Source organism: Tenrec ecaudatus, chromosome 11 (genome assembly GCF_050624435.1).
Source record: "Tenrec ecaudatus isolate mTenEca1 chromosome 11, mTenEca1.hap1, whole genome shotgun sequence".
In the NCBI taxonomy this organism is placed as follows: Eukaryota; Metazoa; Chordata; class Mammalia; order Afrosoricida; family Tenrecidae; genus Tenrec; species Tenrec ecaudatus.
Genome location: NC_134540.1, coordinates 149,244,330 through 149,257,472, shown reverse-complemented (window position 1 = coordinate 149,257,472; position 13,143 = coordinate 149,244,330). Strand labels below are relative to the sequence as shown.

Sequence of the window (13,143 nt, the reverse complement as noted above, 5' to 3'; positions counted from 1 at the left end):
ACACCATTCAACAGGAGTACGGGACATCATAGCACTGAATTGAGATAGTCATTACAAGAATTCATTGGACTTTGCAAAAATTCTAAAGTTTTTTTTCTAATTTTTTGTGTGGGGAATATGTTCTTTTCAAGATGATATAGGAGATTAGTTAACTATCATGCAAAATGATTGTGCAGTGCAATTGGTACCACTTAAATGGAAAAGTTTATATTTGTGTAATGGCTAGAAATTTACACAGGCTACAAATTCAGGTGTAAGAAATGAAACAGCTTTCATTTTCCTATAATGAAGCTTAAATTCTATTGCAAGTCTCTCTTCTACTTTCTAGCAGAAAATGTAACCTTGCCAAAAAAAAAAAGTAAAGTTAGCAGTATAAGAATTCTCTCAGACCTCGCTCCCTCCCTGGAGATGGTTCTTTTTATTATTTTGTTTCCATTCCCTGCATGGGAATAGTAAGACATCTGGACATTAATGGCATTGGATCATCTAGTTGTTAACCATTTTTATCTTCCAGGCTGATTTTCTTTGAAATATACATAGGTATTTTATCATGTTCTGGTTATGTATTCCATAATACATTTTATTTTAAGATATGCTATCCCTCTTGTCCTCTTGAAGCTCACCTTGTTCACTCACCAGTGTACATGAATGGCCGGGGCTGGGAATTGCTATTCCTTCTTTCAACTGCTCTGAACCGTTTGTCAATCAAATGGGGAAGGTTGGGTGATCATACTGCAACACTCTGAAGTTTCCTCCAGCCCCGACTATCTTTTAACTGTCTGTAGAGTAAAGAATATCAGTTAGGCTACAAACCATGAGGGTTTTCAGACCAGAAATAGATCCTTACTCCCTAGGGAATAATCACAACAAAGGAATCCAAAATATTAATGGTCAAGAAGAAGCCATAGGATTGTTGTTGTCAGGTGCCATTAGTCAGTTCCAACCCTTATGCACAGCATAAAATAACACTGCACGGTGGGAAACAAGAAGAGTTATTCCCAAGGTTGCAGCCCAATAATATATGCCAAGCCCATGACCCTGACTGCACACTTGGAGGTCAACTGCTTAAAGGTCATCTGCCCAAAGGTTATCAGCCATCTAGAGCAACCTAACTAAGTAGAGCCCACTCCCTTCTGATAAGGATAGTGGATTGTTACTCTGTAGGAGAGCCGAAAGATACCTAAGGTCAAGCCAACTCAGGGACACCCAAGGTAGGGCTTCCATCTTGACTCTAGAACCCGCCCATCTTGTTACATCTGTGCCTTCCTATCACATGTATGCCCCTACTGCCTCCCTTTCCTATTGTGTGTATACCACTAGCTCATCCCCTTCCTATCGCTCATATACCTATTGTACAACCCCTTCCTGTTATGCATGTGGTTGCCTGTAATTGGTGGTAGGGGGGCCGGCTTGCACACCCGTTGAGAGTATATAAGCCTTGGTTGGAAATACATTCTTTCTCTCTGTGTGTATCTGGCTGTTGAGATCATGGTGGTCCCAGAGGTGAACACTGGTATGCTTTATCTTGCCTGATGTCTCTTTAATATTACCCCTCAATTACACAACCACCCCTAGGTCCCATTCGACTGTGGGGGCTGGTACCCCACACTGCATTGTTCTGTTCTGTGTAGGGTCACCATGAGTTGGGGCCCAAAATTAACTGCCAATGAGTCCATCCCAACTCCTAGCAACTACTGTCTTTACAGGAGTAGATAGTTGCAGCTTTCCTCCATAGAGCTCCGAGCAGCTGTGGGCTTGAATGGCCAATCTTAGGGAAAGCGGCCCAACACTTACTTGCTAGCACCGCCACAACGACTACTAACAGCAGCAGTTAACAGACCCCAACGCAAGTCATAATCCCATAAGGGTATGAGGCACAGGGAAAATCCAGCATCTACTTGCATACTATTTCTATCTAGAATAGGACAAGAAACCCTTTTCTGCATTCTTTCTAATATATTGATAGGGCATATTCCTTCTAAAATTAGACTTGTTTGAACTCTTTTCCAAGAATTAGTTTCATCTTCCAGAAATAGTCTAACTCATGTAAAACAAAAGTTGTGGTTGTCAGAAACTACTGCCTCCAATATACAGTATAAGAAACTTCTCATAAGTTTACAAGATGTGAGTCTACTTACTACTCCAGCTGAATATGTACACATTGCGTATATACAATACATACCGCAACAAAGCAGACTGAAGTTGTTAGGATAAAAGAAATGTATTACGGAATCTCTCAAGTTCAAAAAGTGCCGCATATTTATTTCGCAAACAATGTGGACAATGGCTTTGAAGAAAATATAACATAGTTACACAAAATTTTCAAAAATGGGAAAATATCTTCTCATAAATACTTCACCTAACTTTATTCACACAAACAAAAAGTTCTACAATTGTTGAGCTATGTTTTGCTAAAACAATTAAATACAACTTAGTCCCCAAATTTGAGCACCTCAGTTTCTGACCTGTAAGTGACCTTCAAGGCAGTCTGGTGAGATAAGTGTGTGCAAAGTTCCTGCTAGAGATGATAACTGAATGATCTTGTGTTTATCTGCTCGATAGAACCATCCTGATCCAATGGGGAGGGTTAGTTTTGGGTATGGAGATATTTGACCAAAAGTTACCTTGTGGGCTTTGTTGCTTCCTTGCTAGGTGGCTACTTGTTTAACTACAAGTCTTTAAGACTCCAGATGCTGTTGTTTTTGAGAGCCAGGCTCTATCAGCTTTCTTCAGCACATTTGCTTAAGCACGCAATTTTGTCGCCAGCCATCGTGTCAGGAAGGTAGGTATTATACAATGCCACATTATTAGAACAAACTTTTCTTGGACTGAGGTACGATTTAAGTAGAGGCTCCCAGCCCAATGGCTCCCTCATTGAATTCACATTGATATACAGTTATAAACAAATACACATCTATTCATATATATCTATGTCTATCTATAGATGGGCTTTTTAGTTTGGGTTTTGTTTTCTCCTACCACACTATTACGTTTGCCTATTGTTGACTTATCAGTAATTCCTCTCAGATACAATTTTATTGATCAAACTGAATCAGAAAAGCTACATACTCCTCGCAGTCCTTTTAAGAACACCTACTGTTCCCCTGTACCCATCATTGTTGACTCTTTGCTCACGTTTCACTCAGCTCCCATGGCCTCATTCCCCACTGTGCTCCCATGCCCCCAGGAACCATTGATGTAGCTACTATGTCTGTTCTGCATATCTTATATAGATAAACACTAATAATAAGGTTAAGAAAACAACATACAGGTAGTCATCAGTTTAACAGGAATCATGACATAGAGCAGCATTTGTGTCTGAAAGACAAGCATCCTATACGTCTATGTTTTTATTCCCACAGGGTTGGAGCAGCCTAGTGACTCCCCCTCTCACGTCCCTCAGTTATGCCTTAGGCTTTCAGTGTGCGTAATCCCCAACCAGTTCAGATGGGGGTGCCAAGTGCTGCCCCCTGAGTCAGAAGTCCATGATTGGGATTCCTCGGGAACCTCCTGGCTTCATTCTCATCACTGTTACACTCCCCTCTTGGTTTGTCCCCATGTGGACAGGTCAGAATTGCTGCCCTCCCACAACTGTATCTTCAGAGCTGTCCTCTGTAAGGCTGTCCTCTGGGGAAAGGGCATTGTCCTCATGGATTGACATGCTGGAATGAGGTCTACTCTTGTTTTCCCTTTCCTGTGGATATACACTCCTGTGGATATATTTCCCTTTCCTTGGGTTGATTAGTGCCCTGACCCCCTATTTCCATCATGATTCTTCCCCCTCCCCTCTGTGGGCCTTAAAGGCATAGGAGAGGGGTGAAAAGATGCCTTTGAGCACAGGTTCTCCCTGCATCTGTTGTTGGTGATATATGAGTCATTGGGTCTAATTTTGCTCTTGCCAGAATATCTGGTCCTTAGCCTGGGAATTGTGTGCTGTGTGTGTTTTTTTTCTTTATGCCCTTTCTGCTGTTTGAACTTATCTTAGTGGACTCATGTTGTACTTGACCTTTTTTGCTTGACTAAATCCACTCAGCATAATATCCTCCAACATTTTTCACAAGATGAGGTGTTTCATCTTTTTATTACTATTTTGTTTGCGGATATGTTGTATTCCATTGGGTGTATATAACAGAGTTTTTAAAATCTATTTGTCTATCGACAGAAATTTAAGCTGTTTCCAATTTTTTTTATTTTCTTGTAAACTGCAGCATTGAACATGGTAGTTTGAATAGCTGGCCATGTCCTGTTTCTTATTTTTAATGGGCATATGCCCAGTAGTGGAATGGCTAGTTCATATGGTAACTCAATTTCTGTTTGTTTGTTTTTTATTTCTCTTTTCAGTTTATTGCATGAAGGAGTTACACTAGTCCAAGTTAAAAGTGGACCCCAAATGGTTACATCATACAAGCTGTGAGGTTTTAAACTTGTGACAAGGAACAGAGGGTATTTTTCTACTCATTGCAAGGATATCCTAACTTAAGCTTCCGTGAGCCACAAGCAATTAAAACCCATGAACCTTCAGCTGGTCGTCCTTAGCCAGTTCAATCTCTACAAGGAACTGGCATATGTTCTTGCGCTGGTCACCCTGGAGCTGAATCACTTCTCCATATTCTGGATGCTCAATCACAGTACCATTGCAGGCAAATTTCTTCTTAAAGGCCTTCACTAGCTTCTTTTTGTCGTAGTCATCAGCGATCCCTTGGACAGTGGTCAGGGTCTTCCTGCCGTTGCACTGTTGAATTCTTACATGGATATAATCCTCTGTCCCCGCAGGCAGCAGGTCATCACCCTTACTTGCATCAGCAAAGGGGTCGAAAGAGTGGAGGCTCTAGATAGCGGACATAGGATACGATTCCTTTTCCTCGGTGGAAACGGCCTGCGGAAGGCGGCGGGCAGGGGGGATGGAGCGTCGGGAATCGAGGCGGCTCGAGGGGGAGGCTGCTGAGTCCTCAGGGCGGCTCAGTGACTGGGGCCAATTTCTGTTTGTTTTAGTATTGCCAAATTGCTTTCACAGTGGCTGTGACCACCAGCAAGTGAATGGAAGTTGCTATCTCACCACACCCCTGCCAACATGTGTTACTTCCTGGTTTTTTTTTTTAATTGGGCTATCTTTGAGGGTGTTAGGTGGTATCTCATAGTTGTTTTGATTTGCATTTCCCAGATGGGTAAAGATTGGGAACATTTTCTCATATGTTTATTGGCCATTTGGGTTCCCTGCCTTGTGAATCTTCTGTTCAACTCTATTGCCCACTTCCTCAGTGGGTTCTTCATTGTTTGTTTGCTGTAAGCTTGCTGGATTCTAAAGATTACAGTAATAATTCATTTGTCTGATGTCATTACTAAATATCTTTTCCCAGGCTGTGGGCTCTCATGTTACTCTCTTGATGAAGTCTTTTGATGTACACAAGTGTATTATCTTTAGTAGGTTCCACTCGTCTATTTTACCTTCTTCTAGGTTTATATTCTTCCTTATTTCTGATAACTCATGTCTTCTTTTCACTAAGGTTCTTAGTTTTGTCCCAATCTTCCCATTGACGATGCTGATACTCTTAGTTTTACCTCAAAGTCTTTGATCCACCTTGAATTACTTCTTGTGTATGGAGTGAGGTAAGGGTCTTGTTTCATTTTTCTGAATGCTGATATCCAGTCTTTTCAGCATTTTTTGATAAAAAGGACATCTGCTTCCCATTTGATATTTTTGGGCCCTTCTCAAAGATCAGTTGTTTGTAGGCTGCTGTTTTTATTTTTGGATTTTCTGTTGTTATCCACTGGTTTGTGTATCTATCATTATACCAGTATCCTGCTGTTTTGACATCTGTGGCTGTATAATAAATTTTAAAGTCGGGTTCTGCAACCTCACCCACTTTACTTTACTTCTTGAGTTCTTTGCCAATCTGGGCTTCTTCCTTTTCCATATGTACTTGGTTGTCAGTTTTTTTCATTTCTTTGAAATCTGATGCTGGTGTTTATATAGGAATTATATTGAATTTATATGATTCTTTAGATAGGATTGACATTTTTACAATATTTAGTCTTCCGATCCAAGAGCATGGGCTATGCTTCCATTTGTGAAGGTCCTTTTTGGGTTCTTGTAATAATATTCTGTAGTTCTTGTACAGATCTTTTGTGTTTTGGGTTAGATGTATCCCTATATAAATTAATTTATGCTTGGCTATGGTGAAAGTACTGTCTTTTTAATCTCTTTTTTCTATAGTCCCATCAGTTGTATATAGCAATCCAATTGACTTAAGTTGTTGATCTTATGTCCGGACACTCTCCTATATTCCTCTATCCGATTGTGGAGCCTCAGGGGTTCTCAATACAAAAAGTCATATCATATGCAAGTAACAAACAGTTCATTCCTTTCCCCACACATATGCCTTGGAGATCCTTCTTTTGTCAGCTAGGCCCTCCAGGATGATGTTGGATTGAAGCAGGCCAGAGGTATCCTTATAGGGTACCCTTTTTCAGTTTGAATGTTTTCATCTTTTCTCCATCAAACATAACACTGGCTTTTGGTTTTTCATATATAGCTTTTTATTATATTGAGGTAATTTCTTTCCAATCATATCTTCTTGAGTGTCTTAATTATGAATAGGTATTGAATGTTATCAAATGCTTTTTCTGAGTCTATTGATATTATCGTGTGGTTCTTGTCCTTTTTCTTGTCAATGTGATGGATAATGTTGATGGCTTTTTGGATGTTGAACTATCCTTGAATCCCTGTGATGAATTCCACTTGGTCATGATGTATTATTATTTTTATATACTTTGTATTCCATTGGCCAAGATTTTATTAAGGATTTTTGCATATATGTTCATTAGAAATATAGGCCTGTAGTTCTCTATTTTTGTGGGATTCTTGCCCAGCTGTGGTATCATATTTATACTTGCTTCATAGGATCTGCTTCAGAGTTTACTAGAGTCTAGGTTCTGGAAGAGCTTGTGTAGACATGGTGTCAGCTCTTCCCTAAATGCTCGGAAGAATTCTCTTGTGAAGTCATCTGGGCCAGGTCTTTTTTTAGTTGGCAATTTCTTGATAACCTCACCTATTTCTTCTTTTGCTATGGGTCTGTTCAAGTTCTTGACATCCAAATGAGATAATTTGGGGAGGTTTTGTTTTTACAGGTATTTGCCCATGTTTTCTAAGTTGTTGAATTAGTTAGTGTACAGTTCTTCATAGTACTGTGTAATTAACTTTTTTATTTCATTAGGGTCTGTTACTATTTCCCCTTTCATCCCTCATGCTGGTTATTGAAATCTGAGTGACTTTCATATGTGCGAATTTACTCAAGCTTGACTTGTGCCACAGCATGTGACCTATTTTTAAAATGTTTCATGTGCACTCGAAAAGAATGTGTACTGCTGTTGGGTGGAGAGCTCTGAATATATCTATCAGGTAGAGTTGTCGGATTGTATAGTTCTCTAGCCTCCTAGTTGAGTTTTTATCCCACAGATCTGTCTTTCTTGGAGAGCGGTGTATCAATGTCTCCTACTAGGATAGTCGATCCTGTGATTTCTGTTTTCGTCTGTTTAAGGATTTGATTGAAAAATTTAGAAAGGGGGAAACCTGACGAGCCACATAGCAACATGGTGGCTGGTTGTTCAGAAGTACGGCAACCCAAGGCTGCTACTGAAGAGCCAGTGGTGGTGCCAGGTGGCATCATGGCTTGCCTAGAGCTGCCAACCTACCGTACGTTGCTGCTTGCATGCTATCTTTTAGGTGTTCCTATTTTATATGACTACATCAAAGTCGTGGGAGAACTGGCAGATATTTATGATGATCAAGGACACATTCATCTTAACACTGAAGCAGATTTTGTTATTTTCTGCACTGAACCTGGACAAAAACTTGTGGCACAGTGAATAAAGTGTCTTCCAGCTGTTGTTTACTACATGGCTATATCAATGCCTTTATCCCTAAACCAGAGCAGATGCTACCTGAGCAGTGGCAAACGCTGGAGACAAATGTGGGAGATGAACTTGAATTTGAAGTGTTCTGCATTGACTCTGATGCTGATGGAGTCTTTTGCATTTGAAGAAAACTAAACATGGCCAGTTTAGTAGAAGAGGGAAATACAGAGCTGGCCGTTGTCTTGGCAAAGCGAGAAACCAAGCTGTAGACGAATGGCAGTGTGGATGGCCATGGTGGGGAGGAGCCCCAGAAGGAGAAGAGCAAGAGGAAGAAGAGAAATCACCATGAAGATCAGGATAGGCAGTGATGTCAGTGGTTACCAAAGTGACCACACAAAGAAAAAGAAGAAATGAAAACACAATGAGGAGGTAGTAGTTACCCCCATTTTGGAACACTCACCTAAAAAGAGGAGGAAAAAGTACTCTTCCTTAGCTGCATTTTAAACATGGTCTGTTTTTAATTTGATTATCTCACAGTAGATGAAAAAATGTTTCTAATGATGTGAAATACACATGTATTCCAATAATTTATTAAACATTTGATTTTGAGGTTGTGTGTATATGTATTAAAATCACAGAACCTACCTCTAAAGGATTTTAGGGATATTAAAGTGCGAATTTATTATATAAGAATAAAAATGAAGCTGTGAAAAAGAAAAAAAGAAAGAAAAATTTAGAAGGGTTTCTCATTGGCACATCCATGTTTATTATGTTCACTGGCTTTTGGTCTACTGATCCCTTAAGCCTTATATTGTGCCCATACTTACCTTTTGTTATGACCTGTACCTTAAGATCCATTTTGTCAGAGATCAGAATTGCAACTCCTGATTTTTTTTACATTGCCCTTTGCTTGATATACCTTTTGCCATCCTTTGATCCTCAGCCTGCTTTTGTCTGTGAGAGTCAGATGTGTTTCATGCAGACAACAGATTGATGGGTTTTGTCTCTTAATCCAGTCTATTAGTCTTTTTCCTTTAATAATTGAGTTCAGATCATGGATATCCATCCATCTGTGAACTCTTTGCTGTCATCTTGTACCTTTTATAATGGATACTTTGTTATTTCCTGTGTTAGTCTGGGTTGACTAGAGAAACAAATTCATAGACATTCATATGTATGTAAGAGAGAACTTTATATCAAAGAGAAAATTTGAATTAAGACTACATCTCAGTTCTGTCTAGATCAAATCATTAGGTCCAATATTACCCCATATGTCAATACCAGTCATAAATTCTTCTTTAGACTCATGCAGCTATCAATGATGCCAAATGCAGGAAGATCACAGGCAAGTGGGTATAATGTCCTGTGGATCCAGTGCATCTCAGCACTGTCAGGAGACTCTATGGTTCCTTCACCTCCAGGGCTCTAGTGTAGCTCCACGTGACATATCAACAGAAATGTCTTGCAGGGAATATCTGTCTGTCCTGCCTCCAGGGCGCTATTTATCTCCTTAGAGCCTCCAAATGAGGTCACCAAGATGCATGCTTATTCACAGGCTAAACCCCACCCCTTCATTCTTAATGGTCTCATGTTGTCAACAGATTGTATAACTACCACAGACCACCTCTTGTCAACTTGACACTTTCATATGATTTTTAATCATATATAATTTTTAAACAAACAATAATAAAATCATTTCTGTACCTAATAGGATAAAACTTAAATGCATACCATTAAAAATGTGCCACCCTCATTTAAATATAACATTCTATAAGTGGACAAAATATAGATATTCTATATATATGTGAGCACCCACCCCATAATCCTATAATCCTATGAATATATTCCAGCACCTATGAAAATTTGTAAGCCAACCACTTTATCCTCCCCATTTTTGGTATCCAGTTTCTATACTGCCCACTTATATCAACCAAATGCTCTGAGGAGATAATCATATTCTTTGATGTGAAGAATCTGTTTTCCAATTGGAACCTTGTGAGTCTCCATCCATAAGCAAACTCAAATCAAGACAGGCCATCCATAAAGTGAACAGCAATATGCACTAGTTCACAGGCTCAAAAATCTTTTCTTCACCTGGTGGGCTCCTCACTTAGCCTCTTCAATGTGGGCTCCTCAACGGGGTGCCCATTGTCACCTCACCTTTAGATAATGGGCACTGCCACAAATTGTCAACACCCTAAGTCACCTTGTGCTAGGTCAAGAACTTCAGACTAGTCAACCTGCTCTCATCTTCTCCTCTAGTTCCCATGAACCACCAGGTCCATGAGTGTCAGTGACCCAACTCAACCCATCTCTCTATTCCTGCTTTTCTCCCACTTCTACTCAACAGGTGGATCAAGGTGGTCGCCTAGCAAGCATTTTAGGCTACCACAAGCTCGCTTTAACATTCAGTTTTATAGAGGATTTTTCTTCATGGTTCCAGCTTCTGACAAAAACCACTAGTTCAAAATTTAAAAATCCAAAGAGTTCCTTTTCCCCCCTATGTATTTTCTGTGCCAAAGTTCTCAGGTTTGTCCTAATTTCCTCATTGATGGCCCTAATTTGGGGTTTTACCACAAGGTCTGTGTTCCACCTTGAGTTTATTCTTGTGCATGGAGTGAGGTAAGAGTCTTGCTTCATTTTCCTGCTAGTAGATATCCATTTTTTCCTGCATCAATTGTTGAAGAGGGCATCTGCTTCCCATTTGATATTATGGGGCCCTTATCAAAGATCAGTTGTCTGTATGATGATGATTTTATATCTGGGTTTTCAGTTCTTTTCCATTGGTCTGAGTAGCTATCATTATACCCATACCACACAGTTTTGAACACTGTGACTGTATAATAGGTGTTAACATCAGGTACCTCAAGTCCTCCAACTTTGCCCTTTTTTTGAGGAGTACTCTGCTAATACTGGGTTTCTTCCCTCTCCATATGAAGCTGGTAATGAATTTTCTCATTTCTTAAAGGAAAGATGATGGGATGGCATGGAACTTGTATAGTACCTTAGGCAAAACTGACATCTTTACTATAATGAACTTCCAATCCATGAGCATGGGATAACCCCTTCCATTTGTTGTGGTCACTCTTGGTTTATTGTAATAGTGTTCTGTAGTTTTCTCATACAAATCTTTTGATTTTTTTTAGTCAGATATACCCCTAGGTATTTCCGTTTGTGCTTGACTATTGTGAAGGGTGGTACTTTTGTGATCCCCTCTTTCATGATCTTGTCCGATGTATAAAGGAGACCAATGGACTTCTGTCTGTTGATCTTGTATCCTGCCACTCTGCCATTATCCCTCTATCATTCCAGCACACCCCTTGTGGAGTTTTTGAGATTTTCCATATATAAAATCGTATAATCTGCAGAAAATGATAGTTTTACCTCTTCCTTCTCCAGATGAATACCTTTGATGTCTTTTCTTTACCTATTAGCTAGGAAGGAACTCCAGTATGATGTTAAGTAGGAATGGGGATGAGGGAAATCCTTGTCTGGCCCCCTTTTTCAGAGCGATTGTTTTTGTCTTTTTTCCATTGACTACACATGTTTGCTGTTGGTTTTTCATGTATAGCTTATATTATATTGAGGAATTCTCCTTCTATTCCTATCTTCTTAGTGTCTCAAACAAAAATGAGTGTTGGATGTTCTCGAATGTTTTTTTCTGCATCTATCGATATTATCATGTAGTTATTATAACTTTCCCTGTCAATGTAGTGAATAATAGTAATGGTCTTTTGTATATTGAACCATCCCTGCATCCCGAGTAGGAATCCCAGGTGGTCATGGTGAATTATTTGTTTTATATGCTTTTGTATTCTATTGACCAGTGTTTTGTTAAGGATTTTTTACACCAATGTTCATTAGGGATATTGGTCTGTAGTTCTCAATTCCTGTAGGATCCTTGCCCTTGCCCGTTTTTGGTATCAGGGTTATACTAGCTTCATAGAAAAAGTCTGGGAGTTTTCCATCTTTTTTATGTCTAGAAGAGTTTGTATTGGATTGATATCAGATCTTTCCTAAATGCTTGGTAGAATTCTCCTGTGAAGCCCTCTGGTCAGGGTTTTTTTTTGTAGATAACCCTTGGATAGCATTGTCTATTTTTTCTATTGTCTGGGTCTGTTGAGATTCTTGATGTCCATCTGGGATAGTCTAGGATGGGATTGGTTTTCCAAATATTTTTCGCTGTCTTTGGAATTGTTGAATTCATTGGAGTACAGGCTGTCATAGTGCTGGGTAATTATCATTTTGACTTCATTAGGGTCCATTGTTATGTCTACTGTTTCATCCCTTACTTACTATTGAATTTTGTTCCTTCCTTTCTTTGCTTAGGTTTGCCAGCAGTCTTTCAGTTCTGTTAATCCTTTCAAAGAGCCAACTTTTAGCAGCATTAATTTTTTCCCCATAGTTTGTTATTTTCCCTCTCATGAGTCTCCACCCTGATTTTATTAATTTTTACTTTTGCTGTTAGTTGGATTGTCCTGCTGACTCTGCTCTAATCACTGTATTTTTTGCCAGATTTTCAATAATAAATTCTTTTTTACTTTTTCATGTGTGCATGTATTGTCTTTTCTAATACTGGTGATTTGACTACATTTCAATTGGAGGACAAGGGTCTAAGAAAACTCAGAGAGCAAAACAAGGCAGTTGTTTTAAGCTTTGATTTTGGGGAGTAAAATTTTATCATGATAGCACCTATAATTGGAGAGTTTGGAGAAATTTTTAGGTTCTTTGTTATACAATTCAGCACCTTAGTTGCCAACAAACAGCAGAAATAAACCTTCATTTCTCTCTCTCTTAAAAGAATAATTTTATTGGTAGCTTTTACAGCTCTTATAACATTCCATACATCAATTGTATCGAGCATATTTGTTCATATGTTGCATGGATATTAATTTAAAATACAATATCAATTCTGATTTAAAGAAGATGATCATACCTTTCAAAATAAATGAAATTCATTTCAGTTCGAATGAGAAAACCTGACTTAGATTTTCACCAAGTTATTATCTGTGAACAAGAACTGCTTAATTTTGTATATTTATTATTTTGTGATATTAGAATTTATATTCAAGGACTTAGGTCTGTTTGCTGGGAAATGTTAACAATCACATGTACATGTCTTAGGGGCCTTTAGTTCATGTGTGGTGTAGGCATAATTCAGAAAATGAGGGTGAGAATGTTTCACACTTATTAAAAATGTAATATATTTCACTGAATTAAAAATTTGGAAATTTGAATTATGTACGAATTCATATGTTTTGCTGTGTACAATCTCAACAACAAAAAATA

At 38.9% G+C, this 13,143-nt stretch overlaps 2 pseudogenes; one reads left to right on the top strand and one right to left on the bottom strand.

Annotated features, from left to right (window-relative positions):
* Window positions 1-4,501: 4,501 nt before the first annotated feature.
* Window positions 4,502-7,592, bottom strand: LOC142461108 (eukaryotic translation initiation factor 1 pseudogene; annotated as a pseudogene).
* LOC142461107 (DNA-directed RNA polymerase I subunit RPA43 pseudogene) lies at window positions 7,591-8,358 on the top strand (annotated as a pseudogene).
* Window positions 8,359-13,143: the final 4,785 nt, after the last annotated feature.